Source organism: Canis lupus, unplaced genomic scaffold, assembly GCF_011100685.1.
Source record: "Canis lupus familiaris isolate Mischka breed German Shepherd unplaced genomic scaffold, alternate assembly UU_Cfam_GSD_1.0 chrUn_S679H841, whole genome shotgun sequence".
NCBI lineage: Eukaryota > Metazoa > Chordata > Mammalia > Carnivora > Canidae > Canis > Canis lupus.
In genome coordinates, this window is record NW_023331625.1 from 16,238 (window position 1) to 36,435 (window position 20,198).

Below are 20,198 nucleotides of genomic sequence, written 5' to 3' on the forward strand. Positions count from 1 at the left end.
TTCTCCTCCCTCGTGCCTCCGCCCGGCCCCGTGCGGCCAGAGGCGCGGGGCGACCGCGGGGGCCCGTCCTGCCCGCCGTCGACCCGACCCCCCCGCACCCCCTGCCCTTCCTCGTCGGCCCTGGCGCCCTGGCGCCCTGGCGCGTGCGGGCTCGGCCCAGCCCAGCCGGGACCTCCTGACGGGAGGCTGGCCGCCACGGGCTCCTCGCTCACGCGACGGACAGCTGCCCGGCTGCCGGGCTGCCCGTGGAGGTGGCCGTGGGGGCCGGGCCGACTGTGCGGGCGGGGCGGGGCGGGGCGGGGCGGGGCGCGGGTGGCGGGAGGGAAGGGAAGGGAAGGGAAGCGCGCGCCGGGGGCAGGGGGCAAGGGGCGGGGCTCCCCGGCGGGCAGCCGAGGGCCCGGGAGCCGCAGGGCGGCGAGAGCGCCCCCCAGAGGCGGGCGGCGGAGGCGGCGGGCGGTCGTGCCTGCGGAGCAGCCAGGGCTGCGTGGGGGTGGCGCGGGTGGGGCGCCGGGCGGCCGCTGGTGGCGCCCGCGACGGCGCAGAGCTGCGGACGGCCGGCACGTCGGGGCAGGGCTGCGGCAGGCGGCGGAGGCGGTGGCGAGAGGGCGAGGAGGCGCTGGTGCGGAGCCTGGGCCGGCGTCCGGGGGCGGCCCGGGCTGTGCAGCGTTGGTGGTATAGTGGTGAGCATAGCTGCCTTCCAAGCAGTTGACCCGGGTTCGATTCCCGGCCAACGCAGCTGGCCAACGTTTTGCGCGGCTCCAGGGCCCCGGTGCTCAGGCCCGATGGGAGCCGGGAGCCGGGCGCGACGCTGAGTGCGTGTGTGTGTGTGTGTGTGTGTGAGAGAGAGAGAGAGAGAGAGAGAGAGGAGGAGGAGGAGGAGGCGCGCAGCGTTTTGACGGCGCGGCGGGCGGGCGGTCCGGCCAGGTGGCTCGGCGGGGCCGGCGGGCGGCTGCGCGTGGCCCGGCGGGGGCCCTGGAGGCCAAGCAGAGGCGAGTGGGCGGTAGGGAGGGAGGCGCCGGGTCCAGGGCGCACGGGCCAGGCGCGCAGCCTGACGCTCCCTGGTGGTCTAGTGGTTAGGATTCGGCGCTCTCACCGCCGCGGCCCGGGTTCGATTCCCGGTCAGGGAAGCCTTTCTTCTTCCTCTCGCAAGACCGCCGCCGCACACCCCTTTTAGCCGAAGCTCGCTCGTGCGTCTCCCTGGCCCCGAGCTGACCGAGGCTGCGCGTGCGCACGAGGCCACCCGCCCCGTCGAGCCCAAGGCTGGCTTGCCTGGCGGGCTCCGTCGGGCCGGCCCAAGCCTTTTGGCCTCGCTGGCTGGCTGGCCGGCAGGTGGGCCGACTGGAGGTCTCGGCGTCTCGCGGCCGCCTCCCCCGGACGCTCGCCTGGCTCCCCGTCTCGCTCCGCCCCAGGCCCGACAGTCCGGGACGCCGTCCGACCCCAGCCGAGGCCACCGACAGGCCGGGCGCCTCGGGCCTCCGTGGGTGCTTGGACTCTCCCGCAGCACCCCTGCCGCCGGGAGAAAGGTCGTGGCGGCTCGCAGCGCCCCCACCCCCGGCCCCCCGCTGGCTCCTTGGTGAGGTGCTACTTGGCGGCGGCCGCGCTGGGGGCATGTGGGGGCGGCGGGCCGAGGCAGAGGGGGCCGGGTGTGGGGAGGGTGAGCCACCTGTCTCTCTCTGAGTCGGGGGGTCACTTGCTGGAGCCCCCGGTGCCTTCTCTCGGCCGTCGGCCCGGCAACCGCCAGCGATGGCGGCGCACGTGGGTGGTGGTCTTGGGCTTGGGCGGGGATGGGAGCAGAGCGCCGGCCCCCGCCGCCCCCGCCCGGGCAGGCGGTGGTTGGAAAGCGGTTGTGGGCGTGTCCCGGTGGCCGGACCACCAGGCAGTGGAGGCCAGAGAGCAGGGAGATAGATGCAGGAGGCCAGTGGGGCTAACCCGCGGGCCGGGCAGGTGGGAGGGGGCGGAGGCACCCGGGGGACAGACGGGGTGCCCTTGGAGGCCCCGGGTCAGTCCAACTGCACGACCGCTACCCCGAATCCTGGGGCAGAGGGGCAGGCGTGTTCCCCGACACAGCTTCCTCCACCCCACGCCCCCGGCCCGGCCCCGGCCCCAGCCCCACGTGGCCGGCGCCCCAGCTGGATGCCGCTCGGAAGGCGTTCCCCTTGGCGCCTTAGCGCCCACCTAGGCAGGAGAGCCTGCAGCCCTGTCTCCGCCCGGGTGCGGGTCTCCTGGCGCCGCTGCTCCTGCAGGTGAACCGCAGCGCCCGGCCTCCTTCCTGCCAACGCTTGCACGCCGGCCCTCCAAGGCTTTGCTGTGTGTCCAGAGACCGTCTGTCTCCGTCGGAGGCGCAGAGGCCGGCCCGCGCTCTGCGTGAGCCTTCCGCGGCTCGCTGGCTGGATTGGGCCACGGTCGGGCGGCGGTGGAGAGGAGCGCCCGTGGGCCTCCGGGTGCTTCCCGTCAGCACGGGCAGTTCCCTCAGCGCCCTCGCCTCTCCCTCTGGCTGTATGGGTGGGGGTGGGGGTGCGGGGAGTCCGCGACGGTGGGGGATAGCGCGGGACGAGGGTGTTCTCCCCGGCGCGTCGCCTCCCACGGGGGTCAGGGCACAGGCGCAAAGCGTCCCGGAAAGAGGGGAGGGCCAGGAGCGGACCGAGCCGGGCAGTGGGAGAAGGAGTACCGGGTGTGTGCGTGGAGTGAGGGCCCGGGACGTGTGGCGCCGGCGGGCACTGGCCGAGAGTGGGGCTGGCCACTGAGGCAGGGTGTCTGCGGGGGCTCGGGTGCGGCAGGGCACCCTGCCCGGCGCCTCTCCTGCACCTGTGCACCTGTGCGGGGCGGGCGAGCTGTGAGGTAGGGGACGGGACACGCTGGGCGTGTGCCTGAGGAGCCTGTGGGAGACCGGGACTGCCGGCCTTGAGTGTAGGACGTGGGTGTGGGGTCCAAGGGGTCGGTGGTAGATGGAGGGTTTGAGCCTGGAGGCTGGAAGGAGCGGCACGTGGCACGTGGGGGTGGGTGGCGGTGGGGAGTGGGTCCCGGTGCCAGAGGGCTGGGAGACCCCGTGGTGGCGGTGGACGGCGGCGGGAGAGGTGCCGGGAGGCCGCTGGGCTGCGCTGGGCTGCGCTGCAGGGTGGCCGGGCAGACGAGAGCGGGTGAGCGAGCGAGCGAGCGAGCGAGCGAGCGAGGTGCAGGGGGCGGGGGTGGCAAGCAGGCAGCTGCGCGGCGGCCGGGCGAGGCAAAGAGAGAGAGAGAGGGAGGGAGGGAGGGACCGGGTGTCGGAGCTGTTCCCACGGGGTGAGGAATTCCACCGCCCCGGAGATGACCATTCCCCGTCATCGTCATGGGGACCACCAGCCACGTCTCAGGTGTCAGGTGTCGTCCTGGGCTTGAGATTCAGGGAGGCCAAAGGGACAGACGCAACGCACGATCATCGACAAATGAGGACTGGGAAAGGAGGGCACGGGGAGGCGGGTGACAGGGGTGGGGTCGTTCGGGCAAGAGGGGCTGGTGGGGGTGGAGGGGCCAGCGGCGCTGGTACTCGTGTTGCTGCTGCTGCCGCCGCTGCCTCCGCCGCCGCCGGTGATGGTGGTGGCGAACTTTGGCGCTGTTGGTGACGGCGTCCCCCGGGGCCCCGGTGTAACGGTGGACTCGGTGAGCGATGGGGGTCGGGGGTCCGGGAAGGCCTTCGGTGCCGCCGCCGGCGATGCCCTTGCCCGTGCGCTGGCCTCGGTCCTGCTGCTGCTGCTATCGCGGTGGTGGTGTGCTGGTGGTCCTGGGGCTTGGTGGCGACTCGGTGCTGGTGGGGTGGTGGTGAGGGAGGGTGGAGGACTTCAGGGCCGTGGGCCATGCTACCCGTGCCGGTGTGCTGATGGTGGCCTCGGTGGTGGCGGTGACCGCGGAGGACTTCAGTCTGTTGGCGATCATGCCTACGCTGGCCTGCTGGCGGTGGGCACGTCCCGCTGCTGCTGCTGCTGCTGCTGCTGCTGCTGCTGCTGCTGGTACAACTGCTTCTGGTATGGTGGTGGTAGTCCTGGTGCTGGTGCTGGTGCTGGTGCTGGTGTGGGGATGGTGGTCCTGGGGGTTGGTGGTGGACCAAGTGCTGCGGGGGTCGTGGAGGCCGGGCGAGGGGGGGAGGTGACCTCCGTGCCCTTGGCCGTGATGCCCATGCTGGTGCGCCGCCGTTCGTGGACCCGACGTGCTGGTGACAGCCGTGGCGGTGGCGCTGTCCCTCGAGGCTGGGTGTGCTGGCGCCGGTGCTGGCTAGGCTGCATGGACCTGGTGCTCGCGGTGACTTTAGCAGTGGGGAGTGGCCCGTGTTTGAAGGAGACCGCGGCCAGGTGGCCATAGAGAGCATCCCGGGGCTGCCAACGGGAGGATGTCGGGCCGTGAAACGGGGCTCCCTGGCGCGCTCCAAGGAGTGGCTGAGGGCCCCTCCAGAGGAGGGGTGGCAAGATGGTTGGTGGTCGGTCGACGTGCAAAGAGAGGAGGGTTTGGGGAGTGTGGGTAGAATGAGCCATTGAGGGAGGGAATGTGAAAAGCATGCAGGTGGGCTGTGCCCGGGCGGGCGCGGGCGGTGCTTGGAAGCATTGCTTGAAGTGACGTGGGTGAGCGAAGCGCCGTCCGGGTCAGGGTCATGGAGAGAAAAAGGGCAAGGACAACGTGGGGCCGGGCAAGGGACCTGGGCCACGTCGGGCGGCAGGGGGCGGGCAGCCGGGTGGAGCGTGGCGGCCAGGGCTGGCGGCCACGGGCGAGAGACCAGAACAGACAAGTCGGCAGGGGGAAGCGGGGCGGGGCAGGAGGGCAGGGCCCCCGGCGTGAGCACAGCTGGTTCAGGCTCAGGCCCTGTGGCTTGAGCGCGTGCGCGAGGAAGCCGGGCGCGCGCGGCCAAAAGGGGGGCGGCGCGCTGCATGGGCCGGGAATCGAACCCGGGCCTCCCGCGTGGCAGGCGAGAATTCTACCACTGAACCACCCATGCAACCGGTGGCGGCGGCCACCAGACGGCTTCCCCAGCGGCGCTCGTCGTCGTCCCGGCACGGCCAGTGGTGAGCACCCGCTGCGCGGGGGCGGGCGGCGGGCCCGCGGTCTGCAAGACAGGCTCCGCGCCCGTGCAGATGCGCCGAGGGCTCGGGCTCGGGCTCGGGCTCGGGCTCGGGCCGGCGCGCGGCGCCCACGGTCCCAGCGAGGCCCCGAGGCGGACTCGGCTCACCCTGCGCCCTCTCCCTGGGGCGGGGCCGCCGCCAGACACTGTCCTGCCGGGAGGAGCAGCCTGGCCAAGCCTGACCCGCGCCCGATTCCCAGGCAGCGCGGGGCGTCTGTGGCCGGCGCAGCTCAGCGCGGACCTTCCCTTCCCTCCCGGCGCCCCCCGAAGGCCCATGGGCGGATGGCTCTCCGGCCCGTGCAGTGCGCGCCGGCGGGGGCCGGCTGGGGCCCGGAGCTCGGATTGTGTGCGCTCCCGGGGTGCCGCGGGGTGGGGGGGGGGGGGGAGGTGGGTGCGCGTGTGTGCGTGTCGGCGTCGGTGTCGTCGTCGGAGATGGGGGCCGCCGAGTAGCGCCCAAGCCAAGAGGCCAAAGAAAGGCGTGTGAGCTCTGCCCGCAGCTCTCCGTCGGGGCCGGCTGGGCTGCGGTGGGGGTGAGGCCGGCAGGTGCGCTTGGGCGGAGCGGCCGCCGGCTGGCTGGCTGGCGGGCGGCGCGGTGAGGGAGCGCGCTGGCGTCCTGGAGCCCCGGCCCCGCAGCGGCTTCCGGCGCGGAGGGGGCCCGGGGAGGCAGGGCTGCCTTGCGCTCAGGGCTCCCCGGAGCCACCACGGCGGGGTGGACCCCACCCCGCCCCCCCGGGCCAGGCCCAGCGAACGGGGCGGGGGTCCCGTCTCTGGCTGGCGCGCGGAGGGCTCGGCTGCCCGCCTGGCGGGCGTGTGGCCGTGGTGAGGCCTCCGGGTGGCCACGCCTCGTGGGCGCCCCGGGGACGGAGGGGGTGGAGACCACGGAATGAATGGGGGCCGGCGGAAAGGACAGGCCGTGGGGACCCCGCGCTCCCGGCGGGCGGGCGGGGGGAGGTGTAGGGCGGGGCTGGGAGAGCGAGGAGGCGAGCGAGGCGCGCCCCTCAGTGGGAGCGTGGCCCGGCCCGCGCGGGGCTGCCGGCATTTCGGCCCGCGGCTGGCCTGCAGGGGGCGGCGGCGGGAAGGAAGAGGGCAAACGGAGCCCCCGGAGAGCCGTGCCGCCGACTTGCCGAGTTGCCGTGGGATGAGGAGGAGGGAGAGGCGCGGGAGTTGGCGGGGGAGGGAGGGCGCGGGGGGCGCCAAGCCTGTGGCCGGGAGGGCCGAGGCGCTGCAGCTGCGTGGGTCCCGGGCCACGTGTGCCAGGGCGCCGCCAGCCCGCAGCCCGCAGCCCGCAGCCCGCAGCCCGCAGCGGCGTGTAAGGCGGGACAGACAGGGCGTCGTCCAGGCCCGGGTGCGGAGAGCCCGCGTTGGGCGGGCCAAAAGGTGGGCGTGTCAGGAGTGGGATTCGAACCCACGCCTCCAGGGGAGACTGCGACCTGAACGCAGCGCCTTAGACCGCTCGGCCATCCTGACGGCGGGCCTGGGCGCGCCGCCGCTCGCCTGGCTGGGACCCGGCGCCGACCCCGGAGCTGGCTGGCGGCCGTGTGGGTGCGCGACGGACGGACGGACGGACGGACGGACGGGACTCGCGTCCCGGTCGACGAGGCCAACGGCCCGCCGACTGACTCTGCTGGCGCCGCCGCCCTCGCCGCGGTCCTCGCCGCCGCCCCCTCCCCCTTCCCGGGCGCGCACCCTGCTGGCGGGCGTCCGGCCCCCCGCCGCCCCCGCCGCCCCGCCGCCCGCCGCGGCCCATCCCCGGCGCGGGGCCTCCGGCTCGCTCGCGCAGCCCTGCTTGCCGTGTCGGGCGTCTTCTCCCGCCGCCATCCCCGCGCGGCTGGGCGGGGGCGGCGGCGGGTCCGGGGGCGCGACGCTCCGAGTCGGGCCGGGGACTGCTGTGCGCGCTGACGCGGCGGCCGGGGGTCGGGCCGGGTGGGCCGTGGCCCGGGGCACGTGGCGGGCGCCTGGCAGGACGGGCGCGCGGGGACGTCGAGGGCCCGGGTGGGCGTGGGCAGGCAGGCAGGCCGGCGGGCGGGCGGGCGGAGAGGGGTCGGGCGCCCGGGCGGCCGCCGCCGCCGTCCTCGTTAGTATAGTGGTGAGTATCCCCGCCTGTCACGCGGGAGACCGGGGTTCGATTCCCCGACGGGGAGGCGAGACACGCCCTCTTTGGTCGCGGGCGCCGCCGCCGCGCTGCCCAAACGTACGCCGGCCCCCAGGGCCCTCCTTCTCCTCCTTCTCCTCCTTGTCCTCCTTCTCCTCCCTCGTGCCTCCGCCCGGCCCCGTGCGGCCAGAGGCGCGGGGCGACCGCGGGGGCCCGTCCTGCCCGCCGTCGACCCGACCCCCCGCACCCCCTGCCCTTCCTCGTCGGCCCTGGCGCCCTGGCGCCCTGGCGCGTGCGGGCTCGGCCCAGCCCAGCCGGGACCTCCTGACGGGAGGCTGGCCGCCACGGGCTCCTCGCTCACGCGACGGACAGCTGCCCGGCTGCCGGGCTGCCCGTGGAGGTGGCCGTGGGGCCGGGCCGACTGTGCGGGCGGGGCGGGGCGGGGCGGGGCGGGGCGCGGGTGGCGGGAGGGAAGGGAAGGGAAGGGAAGCGCGCGCCGGGGGCAGGGGGCAAGGGGCGGGGCTCCCCGGCGGGCAGCCGAGGGCCCGGGAGCCGCAGGGCGGCGAGAGCGCCCCCCAGAGGCGGGCGGCGGAGGCGGCGGGCGGTCGTGCCTGCGGAGCAGCCAGGGCTGCGTGGGGGTGGCGCGGGTGGGGCGCCGGGCGGCCGCTGGTGGCGCCCGCGACGGCGCAGAGCTGCGGACGGCCGGCACGTCGGGGCAGGGCTGCGGCAGGCGGCGGAGGCGGTGGCGAGAGGGCGAGGAGGCGCTGGTGCGGAGCCTGGGCCGGCGTCCGGGGGCGGCCCGGGCTGTGCAGCGTTGGTGGTATAGTGGTGAGCATAGCTGCCTTCCAAGCAGTTGACCCGGGTTCGATTCCCGGCCAACGCAGCTGGCCAACGTTTTGCGCGGCTCCAGGGCCCCGGTGCTCAGGCCCGATGGGAGCCGGGAGCCGGGCGCGACGCTGAGTGCGTGTGTGTGTGTGTGTGTGTGTGTGTGTGTGAGAGAGAGAGAGAGAGAGGAGGAGGAGGAGGAGGCGCGCAGCGTTTTGACGGCGCGGCGGGCGGGCGGTCCGGCCAGGTGGCTCGGCGGGGCCGGCGGGCGGCTGCGCGTGGCCCGGCGGGGGCCCTGGAGGCCAAGCAGAGGCGAGTGGGCGGTAGGGAGGGAGGCGCCGGGTCCAGGGCGCACGGGCCAGGCGCGCAGCCTGACGCTCCCTGGTGGTCTAGTGGTTAGGATTCGGCGCTCTCACCGCCGCGGCCCGGGTTCGATTCCCGGTCAGGGAAGCCTTTCTTCTTCCTCTCGCAAGACCGCCGCCGCACACCCCTTTTAGCCGAAGCTCGCTCGTGCGTCTCCCTGGCCCCGAGCTGACCGAGGCTGCGCGTGCGCACGAGGCCACCCGCCCCGTCGAGCCCAAGGCTGGCTTGCCTGGCGGGCTCCGTCGGGCCGGCCCAAGCCTTTTGGCCTCGCTGGCTGGCTGGCCGGCAGGTGGGCCGACTGGAGGTCTCGGCGTCTCGCGGCCGCCTCCCCCGGACGCTCGCCTGGCTCCCCGTCTCGCTCCGCCCCAGGCCCGACAGTCCGGGACGCCGTCCGACCCCAGCCGAGGCCACCGACAGGCCGGGCGCCTCGGGCCTCCGTGGGTGCTTGGACTCTCCCGCAGCACCCCTGCCGCCGGGAGAAAGGTCGTGGCGGCTCGCAGCGCCCCCACCCCCGGCCCCCCGCTGGCTCCTTGGTGAGGTGCTACTTGGCGGCGGCCGCGCTGGGGGCATGTGGGGGCGGCGGGCCGAGGCAGAGGGGGCCGGGTGTGGGGAGGGTGAGCCACCTGTCTCTCTCTGAGTCGGGGGTCACTTGCTGGAGCCCCCGGTGCCTTCTCTCGGCCGTCGGCCCGGCAACCGCCAGCGATGGCGGCGCACGTGGGTGGTGGTCTTGGGCTTGGGCGGGGATGGGAGCAGAGCGCCGGCCCCCGCCGCCCCCGCCCGGGCAGGCGGTGGTTGGAAAGCGGTTGTGGGCGTGTCCCGGTGGCCGGACCACCAGGCAGTGGAGGCCAGAGAGCAGGGAGATAGATGCAGGAGGCCAGTGGGGCTAACCCGCGGGCCGGGCAGGTGGGAGGGGGCGGAGGCACCCGGGGGGACAGACGGGGTGCCCTTGGAGGCCCCGGGTCAGTCCAACTGCACGACCGCTACCCCGAATCCTGGGGCAGAGGGGCAGGCGTGTTCCCCGACACAGCTTCCTCCACCCCACGCCCCCGGCCCGGCCCCGGCCCCAGCCCCACGTGGCCGGCGCCCCAGCTGGATGCCGCTCGGAAGGCGTTCCCCTTGGCGCCTTAGCGCCCACCTAGGCAGGAGAGCCTGCAGCCCTGTCTCCGCCCGGGTGCGGGTCTCCTGGCGCCGCTGCTCCTGCAGGTGAACCGCAGCGCCCGGCCTCCTTCCTGCCAACGCTTGCACGCCGGCCCTCCAAGGCTTTGCTGTGTGTCCAGAGACCGTCTGTCTCCGTCGGAGGCGCAGAGGCCGGCCCGCGCTCTGCGTGAGCCTTCCGCGGCTCGCTGGCTGGATTGGGCCACGGTCGGGCGGCGGTGGAGAGGAGCGCCCGTGGGCCTCCGGGTGCTTCCCGTCAGCACGGGCAGTTCCCTCAGCGCCCTCGCCTCTCCCTCTGGCTGTATGGGTGGGGGTGGGGGTGCGGGGAGTCCGCGACGGTGGGGGATAGCGCGGGACGAGGGTGTTCTCCCCCGCGCGTCGCCTCCCACGGGGGTCAGGGCACAGGCGCAAAGCGTCCCGGAAAGAGGGGAGGGCCAGGAGCGGACCGAGCCGGGCAGTGGGAGAAGGAGTACCCGGGTGTGTGCGTGGAGTGAGGGCCCGGGACGTGTGGCGCCGGCGGGCACTGGCCGAGAGTGGGGGCTGGCACTGAGGCAGGGTGTCTGCGGGGGCTCGGGTGCGGCAGGGCACCCTGCCCGGCGCCTCTCCTGCACCTGTGCACCTGTGCGGGCGGGCGAGCTGTGAGGGTAGGGGACGGGACACGCTGGGCGTGTGCCTGAGGAGCCTGTGGGAGACCGGGACTGCCGGCCTTGAGTGTAGGACGTGGGTGTGGGGTCCAAGGGGTCGGTGGTAGATGGAGGGTTTGAGCCTGGAGGCTGGAAGGAGCGGCACGTGGCACGTGGGGGTGGGTGGCGGTGGGGAGTGGTCCCGGTGCCAGAGGGCTGGGAGACCCCGTGGGTGGCGGTGGACGGCGGCGGGAGAGGTGCCGGGAGGCCGCTGGGCTGCGCTGGGCTGCGCTGCAGGGTGGCCGGGCAGACGAGAGCGGGTGAGCGAGCGAGCGAGCGAGCGAGCGAGCGAGGTGCAGGGGGCGGGGGTGGCAAGCAGGCAAGCTGCGCGGCGGCCGGGCGAGGGCAAAGAGAGAGAGAGAGGGAGGGAGGGAGGGGACCGGGTGTCGGAGCTGTTCCCAGGGGTGAGGAATTCCACCGCCCCGGAGATGACCATTCCCCGTCATCGTCATGGGGACCACCAGCCACGTCTCAGGTGTCAGGTGTCGTCCTGGCTTGAGATTCAGGGAGGCCAAAGGGACAGACGCAACGCACGATCATCGACAAATGAGGACTGGGAAAGGAGGGCACGGGGAGGCGGGGTGACAGGGGTGGGGTCGTTCGGGCAAGAGGGGCTGGTGGGGGTGGAGGGGCCAGCGGCGCTGGTACTCGTGTTGCTGCTGCTGCCGCCGCTGCCTCCGCCGCCGCCGGTGATGGTGGTGGCGAACTTTGGCGCTGTTGGTGACGGCGTCCCCCGGGGCCCCGGTGTAACGGTGGACTCGGTGAGCGATGGGGGTCGGGGGTCCGGGAAGGCCTTCGGTGCCGCCGCCGGCGATGCCCTTGCCCGTGCGCTGGCCTCGGTCCTGCTGCTGCTGCTATCGCGGTGGTGGTGTGCTGGTGGTCCTGGGGCTTGGTGCGACTCGGTGCTGGTGGGTGGTGGTGAGGGAGGGTGGAGGACTTCAGGGCCGTGGGCCATGCTACCCGTGCCGGTGTGCTGATGGTGGCCTCGGTGGTGGCGGTGACCGCGGAGGACTTCAGTCTGTTGGCGATCATGCCTACGCTGGCCTGCTGGCGGTGGGCACGTCCCGCTGCTGCTGCTGCTGCTGCTGCTGCTGCTGCTGCTGGTACAACTGCTTCTGGTATGGTGGTGGTAGTCCTGGTGCTGGTGCTGGTGCTGGTGCTGGTGTGGGGATGGTGGTCCTGGGGGTTGGTGGTGGACCAGTGCTGCGGGGGTCGTGGAGGCCGGGCGAGGGGGGGAGGTGACCTCCGTGCCCTTGGCCGTGATGCCCATGCTGGTTGCGCCGCCGTTCGTGGACCCGACGTGCTGGTGACAGCCGTGGCGGTGGCGCTGTCCCTCGAGGCTGGGTGTGCTGGCGCCGGTGCTGGCTAGCTGCATGGACCTGGTGCTCGCGGTGACTTTAGCAGTGGGGAGTGGCCCGTGTTTGAAGGAGACCGCGGCCAGGTGGCCATAGAGAGCATCCCGGGGCTGCCAACGGGAGGATGTCGGGCCGTGAAACGGGGCTCCCTGGCGCGCTCCAAGGAGTGGCTGAGGGCCCCTCCAGAGGAGGGGTGGCAAGATGGTTGGGTGGTCGGTCGACGTGCAAAGAGAGGAGGGTTTGGGGAGTGTGGGTAGAATGAGCCATTGAGGGAGGGAATGTGAAAAGCATGCAGGTGGGCTGTGCCCGGGCGGGCGCGGGCGGTGCTTGGAAGCATTGCTTGAAGTGACGTGGGTGAGCGAAGCGCCGTCCGGGTCAGGGTCATGGAGAGAAAAAGGGCAAGGACAACGTGGGGCCGGGCAAGGGACCTGGGCCACGTCGGGCGGCAGGGGCGGGCAGCCGGGTGGAGCGTGGCGGCCAGGGCTGGCGGCCACGGGCGAGAGACCAGAACAGACAAGTCGGCAGGGGGGAAGCGGGGCGGGGCAGGAGGGCAGGGCCCCCGGCGTGAGCACAGCTGGTTCAGGCTCAGGCCCTGTGGCTTGAGCGCGTGCGCGAGGAAGCCGGGCGCGCGCGGCCAAAAGGGGGCGGCGCGCCTGCATGGGCCGGGAATCGAACCCGGGCCTCCCGCGTGGCAGGCGAGAATTCTACCACTGAACCACCCATGCACCGGTGGCGGCGGCCACCAGACGGCTTCCCCAGCGGCGCTCGTCGTCGTCCCGGCACGGCCAGTGGTGAGCACCCGCTGCGCGGGGGCGGGCGGGCGGGCCCGCGGTCTGCAAGACAGGCTCCGCGCCCGTGCAGATGCGCCGAGGGCTCGGGCTCGGGCTCGGGCTCGGGCTCGGGCCGGCGCGCGGCGCCCACCGGTCCCAGCGAGGCCCCGAGGCGGACTCGGCTCACCCTGCGCCCTCTCCCTGGGGCGGGGCCGCCGCCAGACACTGTCCTGCCGGGAGGAGCAGCCTGGCCAAGCCTGACCCGCGCCCGATTCCCAGGCAGCGCGGGGCGTCTGTGGCCGGCGCAGCTTCAGCGCGGACCTTCCCTTCCCTCCCGGCGCCCCCCCGAAGGCCCATGGGCGGATGGCTCTCCGGCCCGTGCAGTGCGCGCCGGCGGGGGCCGGCTGGGGCCCGGAGCTCGGATTGTGTGCGCTCCCGGGGTGCCGCGGGTGGGGGGGGGGGGGAGGTGGGTGCGCGTGTGTGCGTGTCGGCGTCGGTGTCGTCGTCGGAGATGGGGGCCGCCGAGTAGCGCCCAAGCCAAGAGGCCAAAGAAAGGCGTGTGAGCTCTGCCCGCAGCTCTCCGTCGGGGCCGGCTGGGCTGCGGTGGGGGTGAGGCCGGCAGGTGCGCTTGGGCGGAGCGGCCGCCGGCTGGCTGGCTGGCGGGCGGCGCGGTGAGGGAGCGCGCTGGCGTCCTGGAGCCCCGGCCCCGCAGCGGCTTCCGGCGCGGAGGGGGCCCGGGGAGGCAGGGCTGCCTTGCGCTCAGGGCTCCCCGGAGCCACCACGGCGGGGTGGACCCCACCCCGCCCCCCCGGGCCAGGCCCAGCGAACGGGGCGGGGGTCCCGTCTCTGGCTGGCGCGCGGAGGGCTCGGCTGCCCGCCTGGCGGGCGTGTGGCCGTGGTGAGGCCTCCGGGTGGCCACGCCTCGTGGGCGCCCCGGGGACGGAGGGGGTGGAGACCACGGAATGAATGGGGGCCGGCGGAAAGGACAGGCCGTGGGGACCCCGCGCTCCCGGCGGGCGGGCGGGGGGAGGTGTAGGGCGGGGCTGGGAGAGCGAGGAGGCGAGCGAGGCGCGCCCCTCAGTGGAGCGTGGCCCGGCCCGCGCGGGGCTGCCGGCATTTCGGCCCGCGGCTGGCCTGCAGGGGGCGGCGGCGGGAAGGAAGAGGGCAAACGGAGCCCCCGGAGAGCCGTGCCGCCGACTTGCCGAGTTGCCGTGGGATGAGGAGGAGGGAGAGGCGCGGGAGTTGGCGGGGGAGGGAGGGCGCGGGGGCGCCAAGCCTGTGGCCGGGAGGGCCGAGGCGCTGCAGCTGCGTGGGTCCCGGGCCACGTGTGCCAGGGCGCCGCCAGCCCGCAGCCCGCAGCCCGCAGCCCGCAGCCCGCAGCGGCGTGTAAGGCGGGACAGACAGGGCGTCGTCCAGGCCCGGGTGCGGAGAGCCCGCGTTGGGCGGGCCAAAGGTGGGCGTGTCAGGAGTGGGATTCGAACCCACGCCTCCAGGGGAGACTGCGACCTGAACGCAGCGCCTTAGACCGCTCGGCCATCCTGACGGCGGGCCTGGGCGCGCCGCCGCTCGCCTGGCTGGGACCCGGCGCCGACCCCGGAGCTGGCTGGCGGCCGTGTGGGTGCGCGACGGACGGACGGACGGACGGACGGACGGACTCGCGTCCCGGTCGACGAGGCCAACGGCCCGCCGACTGACTCTGCTGGCGCCGCCGCCCTCGCCGCGGTCCTCGCCGCCGCCCCCTCCCCCTTCCCGGGGCGCGCACCCTGCTGCGGGCGTCCGGCCCCCCGCCGCCCCGCCGCCCCCGCCGCCCGCCGCGGCCCATCCCCCGGCGCGGGGCCTCCGGCTCGCTCGCGCAGCCCTGCTTGCCGTGTCGGGCGTCTTCTCCCGCCGCCATCCCGCGCGGCTGGGCGGGGGGGCGGCGGCGGGTCCGGGGGCGCGACGCTCCGAGTCGGGCCGGGGGACTGCTGTGCGCGCTGACGCGGCGGCCGGGGGGTCGGGCCGGGTGGGCCGTGGCCCGGGCACGTGGCGGGCGCCTGGCAGGACGGGCGCGCGGGACGTCGAGGGCCCGGGTGGGCGTGGGCAGGCAGGCAGGCCGGCGGGGCGGGCGGGCGGAGAGGGGTCGGGCGCCCGGGCGGCCGCCGCCGCCGTCCTCGTTAGTATAGTGGTGAGTATCCCCGCCTGTCACGCGGGAGACCGGGGTTCGATTCCCCGACGGGGGAGGCGAGACACGCCCTCTTTTGGTCGCGGGCGCCGCCGCCGCGCTGCCCAAACGTACGCCGGCCCCCAGGGCCCTCCTTCTCCTCCTTCTCCTCCTTGTCCTCCTTCTCCTCCCTCGTGCCTCCGCCCGGCCCCGTGCGGCCAGAGGCGCGGGCGACCGCGGGGGCCCGTCCTGCCCGCCGTCGACCCGACCCCCGCACCCCCCTGCCTTCCTCGTCGGCCCTGGCGCCCTGGCGCCCTGGCGCGTGCGGGCTTCGGCCCAGCCCAGCCGGGACCTCCTGACGGGGAGGCTGGCCGCCCGGGCTCCTCGCTCACGCGACGGACAGCTGCCCGGCTGCCGGGCTGCCCGTGGAGGTGGCCGTGGGGGCCGGGCCGACTGTGCGGGCGGGGCGGGGGCGGGGCGGGGCGGGGCGCGGGTGGCGGGAGGGAAGGGAAGGGAAGGGAAGCGCGCGCCGGGGGGCAGGGGCAAGGGGCGGGCTCCCGGCGGGCAGCCGAGGGCCCGGGAGCCGCAGGGCGGCGAGAGCGCCCCCCAGAGGCGGGCGGCGGAGGCGGCGGGCGGTCGTGCCTGCGGAGCAGCCAGGGCTGCGTGGGGGGGCGCGGGTGGGGCGCCGGGCGGCCGCTGGTGGCGCCCGCGACGGCGCAGAGCTGCGGCCGGCACGTCGGGCAGTCGGCGGCGGGCGGCGAGGCGAGGCGGTGGCGAGAGGGCGAGGAGGCGCTGGTGCGGAGCCTGGGCCGGCGTCCGGGGGCGGCCCGGGCTGTGCAGCGTTGGTGGTATAGTGGTGAGCATAGCTGCCTTCCAAGCAGTTGACCCGGGTTCGATTCCCGGCCAACGCAGCTGGCCAACGTTTTGCGCGGCTCCAGGGCCCCGGTGCTCAGGCCCGATGGGAGCCGGGACGGGCGCGACGCTGAGTGCGTGTGTGTGTGTGTGTGTGTGTGTGAGAGAGAGAGAGAGAGAGAGAGAGGAGGAGGAGGAGGCGCGCAGCGTTTTGACGGCGCGGCGGGCGGGCGGTCCGGCCAGGTGGCTCGGCGGGGCCGGCGGGCGGCTGCGCGTGGCCCGGCGGGGGCCCTGGAGGCCAAGCAGAGGCGAGTGGGCGGTAGGGAGGGAGGCGCCGGGTCCAGGGCGCACGGGCCAGGCGCGCAGCCTGACGCTCCCTGGTGGTCTAGTGGTTAGGATTCGGCGCTCTCACCGCCGCGGCCCGGGTTCGATTCCCGGTCAGGGAAGCCTTTTTCTTCCTCTCGCAAGACCGCCGCCGCACACCCCTTTTAGCCGAAGCTCGCTCGTGCGTCTCCCTGGCCCCGAGCTGACCGAGGCTGCGCGTGCGCACGAGGCCACCCGCCCCGTCGAGCCCAAGGCTGGCTTGCCTGGCGGGCTCCGTCGGGCCGGCCCAAGCCTTTTGGCCTCGCTGGCTGGCTGGCCGGCAGGTGGGCCGACTGGAGGTCTCGGCGTCTCGCGGCCGCCTCCCCCGGACGCTCGCCTGGCTCCCCGTCTCGCTCCGCCCCAGGCCCGACAGTCCGGGACGCCGTCCGACCCCAGCCGAGGCCACCGACAGGCCGGGCGCGGGCCTCCGTGGGTGCTTGGACTCTCCCGCAGCACCCCTGCCGCCGGGAGAAAGGTCGTGGCGGCTCGCAGCGCCCCCACCCCCGGCCCCCCGCTGGCTCCTTGGTGAGGTGCTACTTGGCGGCGGCCGCGCTGGGGGCATGTGGGGGCGGCGGGCCGAGGCAGAGGGGGCCGGGTGTGGGGAGGGTGAGCCACCTGTCTCTCTCTGAGTCGGGGGTCACTTGCTGGAGCCCCCGGTGCCTTCTCTCGGCCGTCGGCCCGGCAACCGCCAGCGATGGCGGCGCACGTGGGTGGTGGTCTTGGGCTTGGGCGGGGATGGGAGCAGAGCGCCGGCCCCCGCCGCCCCCGCCCGGGCAGGCGGTGGTTGGAAAGCGGTTGTGGGCGTGTCCCGGTGGCCGGACCACCAGGCAGTGGAGGCCAGAGAGCAGGGAGATAGATGCAGGAGGCCAGTGGGGCTAACCCGCGGGCCGGGCAGGTGGGAGGGGGCGGAGGCACCCGGGGGACAGACGGGGTGCCCTTGGAGGCCCCGGGTCAGTCCAACTGCACGACCGCTACCCCGAATCCTGGGGCAGAGGGGCAGGCGTGTTCCCCGACACAGCTTCCTCCACCCCACGCCCCCGGCCCGGCCCCGGCCCCAGCCCCACGTGGCCGGCGCCCCAGCTGGATGCCGCTCGGAAGGCGTTCCCCTTGGCGCCTTAGCGCCCACCTAGGCAGGAGAGCCTGCAGCCCTGTCTCCGCCCGGGTGCGGGTCTCCTGGCGCCGCTGCTCCTGCAGGTGAACCGCAGCGCCCGGCCTCCTTCCTGCCAACGCTTGCACGCCGGCCCTCCAAGGCTTTGCTGTGTGTCCAGAGACCGTCTGTCTCCGTCGGAGGCGCAGAGGCCGGCCCGCGCTCTGCGTGAGCCTTCCGCGGCTCGCTGGCTGGATTGGGCCACGGTCGGGCGGCGGTGGAGAGGAGCGCCCGTGGGCCTCCGGGTGCTTCCCGTCAGCACGGGCAGTTCCCTCAGCGCCCTCGCCTCTCCCTCTGGCTGTATGGGTGGGGGTGGGGGTGCGGGGAGTCCGCGACGGTGGGGGATAGCGCGGGACGAGGGTGTTCTCCCCGCGCGTCGCCTCCCACGGGGGTCAGGGCACAGGCGCAAAGCGTCCCGGAAAGAGGGGAGGGCCAGGAGGACCGAGCCGGGCAGTGGGGGGAGAGAAGGAGTACCGGGTGTGTGCGTGGAGTGAGGGCCCGGGACGTGTGGCGCCGGCGGGCACTGGCCGAGAGTGGGGCTGGCCACTGAGGCAGGGTGTCTGCGGGGGCTCGGGTGCGGCAGGGCACCCTGCCCGGCGCCTCTCCTGCACCTGTGCACCTGTGCGGGCGGGCGAGCTGTGAGGTAGGGGACGGGACACGCTGGGCGTGTGCCTGAGGAGCCTGTGGGAGACCGGGACTGCCGGCCTTGAGTGTAGGACGTGGGTGTGGGGTCCAAGGGGTCGGTGGTAGATGGAGGGTTTGAGCCTGGAGGCTGGAAGGAGCGGCACGTGGCACGTGGGGGTGGGTGGCGGTGGGGAGTGGGTCCCGGTGCCAGAGGGCTGGGAGACCCCGTGGTGGCGGTGGACGGAGCGGCGGGAGAGGTGCCGGGAGGCCGGGGCTGCGCTGGGCGCTGCGCTGCAGGGTGGCCGGGCAGACGAGAGCGGGTGAGCGAGCGAGCGAGCGAGCGAGCGAGCGAGGTGCGGGGGGGGGGTGGCAAGCAGGCAGCTGCGCGGCGGCCGGGCGAGGCAAAGAGAGAGAGAGAGGGAGGGAGGGAGGGACCGGGTGTCGGAGCTGTTCCCACGGGGTGAGGAATTCCACCGCCCCGGAGATGACCATTCCCCGTCATCGTCATGGGGACCACCAGCCACGTCTCAGGTGTCAGGTGTCGTCCTGGGCTTGAGATTCAGGGAGGCCAAAGGGACAGACGCAACGCACGATCATCGACAAATGAGGACTGGGAAAGGAGGGCACGGGGAGGCGGGTGACAGGGGTGGGGTCGTTCGGGCAAGAGGGGCTGGTGGGGGTGGAGGGGCCAGCGGCGCTGGTACTCGTGTTGCTGCTGCTGCCGCCGCTGCCTCCGCCGCCGCCGGTGATGGTGGTGGCGAACTTTGGCGCTGTTGGTGACGGCGTCCCCCGGGGCCCCGGTGTAACGGTGGACTCGGTGAGCGATGGGGGTCGGGGGTCCGGGAAGGCCTTCGGTGCCGCCGCCGGCGATGCCCTTGCCCGTGCGCTGGCCTCGGTCCTGCTGCTGCTGCTATCGCGGTGGTGGTGTGCTGGTGGTCCTGGGGCTTGGTGGCGACTCGGTGCTGGTGGGGTGGTGGTGAGGGAGGGTGGAGGACTTCAGGGCCGTGGGCCATGCTACCCGTGCCGGTGTGCTGATGGTGGCCTCGGTGGTGGCGGTGACCGCGGAGGACTTCAGTCTGTTGGCGATCATGCCTACGCTGGCCTGCTGGCGGTGGGCACGTCCCGCTGCTGCTGCTGCTGCTGCTGCTGCTGCTGCTGGTACAACTGCTTCTGGCATGGTGGTGGTAGTCCTGGTGCTGGTGCTGGTGCTGGTGCTGGTGTGGGGATGGTGGTCCTGGGGGTTGGTGGTGGACCAAGTGCTGCGGGGGTCGTGGAGGCCGGGCGAGGGGGGGAGGTGACCTCCGTGCCCTTGGCCGTGATGCCCATGCTGGTGCGCCGCCGTTCGTGGACCCGACGTGCTGGTGACAGCCGTGGCGGTGGCGCTGTCCCTCGAGGCTGGGTGTGCTGGCGCCGGTGCTGGCTAGGCTGCATGGACCTGGTGCTCGCGGTGACTTTAGCAGTGGGGAGTGGCCCGTGTTTGAAGGAGACCGCGGCCAGGTGGCCATAGAGAGCATCCCGGGGCTGCCAACGGGAGGATGTCGGGCCGTGAAACGGGGCTCCCTGGCGCGCTCCAAGGAGTGGCTGAGGGCCCCTCCAGAGGAGGGGTGGCAAGATGGTTGGTGGTCGGTCGACGTGCAAAGAGAGGAGGGTTTGGGGAGTGTGGGTAGAATGAGCCATTGAGGGAGGGAATGTGAAAAGCATGCAGGTGGGCTGTGCCCGGGCGGGCGCGGGCGGTGCTTGGAAGCATTGCTTGAAGTGACGTGGGTGAGCGAAGCGCCGTCCGGGTCAGGGTCATGGAGAGAAAAAGGGCAAGGACAACGTGGGGCCGGGCAAGGGACCTGGGCCACGTCGGGCGGCAGGGGCGGGCAGCCGGGTGGAGCGTGGCGGCCAGGGCTGGCGGCCACGGGCGAGAGACCAGAACAGACAAGTCGGCAGGGGGAAGCGGGGCGGGGCAGGAGGGCAGGGCCCCCGGCGTGAGCACAGCTGGTTCAGGCTCAGGCCCTGTGGCTTGAGCGCGTGCGCGAGGAAGCCGGGCGCGCGCGGCCAAAAGGGGGCGGCGCGCTGCATGGGCCGGGAATCGAACCCGGGCCTCCCGCGTGGCAGGCGAGAATTCTACCACTGAACCACCCATGCACCGGTGGCGGCGGCCACCAGACGGCTTCCCCAGCGGCGCTCGTCGTCGTCCCGGCACGGCCAGTGGTGAGCACCCGCTGCGCGGGGCGGGCGGCGGGCCCGCGGTCTGCAAGACAGGCTCCGCGCCCGTGCAGATGCGCCGAGGGCTCGGGCTCGGGCTCGGGCTCGGGCTCGGGCCGGCGCGCGGCGCCCACGGTCCCAGCGAGGCCCCGAGGCGGACTCGGCTCACCCTGCGCCCTCTCCCTGGGGCGGGGCCGCCGCCAGACACTGTCCTGCCGGGAGCAGCCTGGCAAGCCTGACCCGCGCCCGATTCCCAGGCAGCGCGGGGCGTCTGTGGCCGGCGCAGCTCAGCGCGGACCTTCCCTTCCCTCCCGGCGCCCCCCCGAAGGCCCATGGGCGGATGGCTCTCCGGCCCGTGCAGTGCGCGCCGGCGGGGGCCGGCTGGGGCCCGGAGCTCGGATTGTGTGCGCTCCCGGGGTGCCGCGGGGGGGGGGGGGGGAGGTGGGTGCGCGTGTGTGCGTGTCGGCGTCGGTGTCGTCGTCGGAGATGGGGGCCGCCGAGTAGCGCCCAAGCCAAGAGGCCAAAGAAAGGCGTGTGAGCTCTGCCCGCAGCT

General features: G+C 74.6%; 13 non-coding genes across 13 annotated transcripts; 8 read left to right on the forward strand and 5 right to left on the reverse strand.

Moving 5' to 3' along the window:
* The first annotated feature begins 663 nt into the window (after positions 1 to 663).
* TRNAG-UCC lies at positions 664 to 735 on the forward strand. The gene has a single exon. It is a non-coding gene; the product is annotated as a tRNA-Gly (tRNA).
* A 320-nt stretch (positions 736 to 1,055) lies between these two features.
* On the forward strand, positions 1,056 to 1,127 carry TRNAE-CUC. Its single transcript has one exon. It is a non-coding gene; the product is annotated as a tRNA-Glu (tRNA).
* Positions 1,128 to 4,889: 3,762 nt separating this feature from the next.
* On the reverse strand, positions 4,890 to 4,960 carry TRNAG-GCC. The gene has a single exon. It is a non-coding gene; the product is annotated as a tRNA-Gly (tRNA).
* A 1,507-nt stretch (positions 4,961 to 6,467) lies between these two features.
* On the reverse strand, positions 6,468 to 6,550 carry TRNAL-CAG. Its single transcript has one exon. It is a non-coding gene; the product is annotated as a tRNA-Leu (tRNA).
* Positions 6,551 to 7,152: 602 nt separating this feature from the next.
* TRNAD-GUC lies at positions 7,153 to 7,224 on the forward strand. Its single transcript has one exon. It is a non-coding gene; the product is annotated as a tRNA-Asp (tRNA).
* A 762-nt stretch (positions 7,225 to 7,986) lies between these two features.
* TRNAG-UCC lies at positions 7,987 to 8,058 on the forward strand. Its single transcript has one exon. It is a non-coding gene; the product is annotated as a tRNA-Gly (tRNA).
* A 320-nt stretch (positions 8,059 to 8,378) lies between these two features.
* TRNAE-CUC lies at positions 8,379 to 8,450 on the forward strand. The gene has a single exon. It is a non-coding gene; the product is annotated as a tRNA-Glu (tRNA).
* A 3,760-nt stretch (positions 8,451 to 12,210) lies between these two features.
* TRNAG-GCC lies at positions 12,211 to 12,281 on the reverse strand. The gene has a single exon. It is a non-coding gene; the product is annotated as a tRNA-Gly (tRNA).
* Positions 12,282 to 13,786: 1,505 nt separating this feature from the next.
* On the reverse strand, positions 13,787 to 13,869 carry TRNAL-CAG. Its single transcript has one exon. It is a non-coding gene; the product is annotated as a tRNA-Leu (tRNA).
* Positions 13,870 to 14,473: 604 nt separating this feature from the next.
* On the forward strand, positions 14,474 to 14,545 carry TRNAD-GUC. The gene has a single exon. It is a non-coding gene; the product is annotated as a tRNA-Asp (tRNA).
* Positions 14,546 to 15,305: 760 nt separating this feature from the next.
* TRNAG-UCC lies at positions 15,306 to 15,377 on the forward strand. The gene has a single exon. It is a non-coding gene; the product is annotated as a tRNA-Gly (tRNA).
* Positions 15,378 to 15,692: 315 nt separating this feature from the next.
* On the forward strand, positions 15,693 to 15,764 carry TRNAE-CUC. The gene has a single exon. It is a non-coding gene; the product is annotated as a tRNA-Glu (tRNA).
* Positions 15,765 to 19,514: 3,750 nt separating this feature from the next.
* Positions 19,515 to 19,585, reverse strand: TRNAG-GCC. Its single transcript has one exon. It is a non-coding gene; the product is annotated as a tRNA-Gly (tRNA).
* Positions 19,586 to 20,198: the final 613 nt, after the last annotated feature.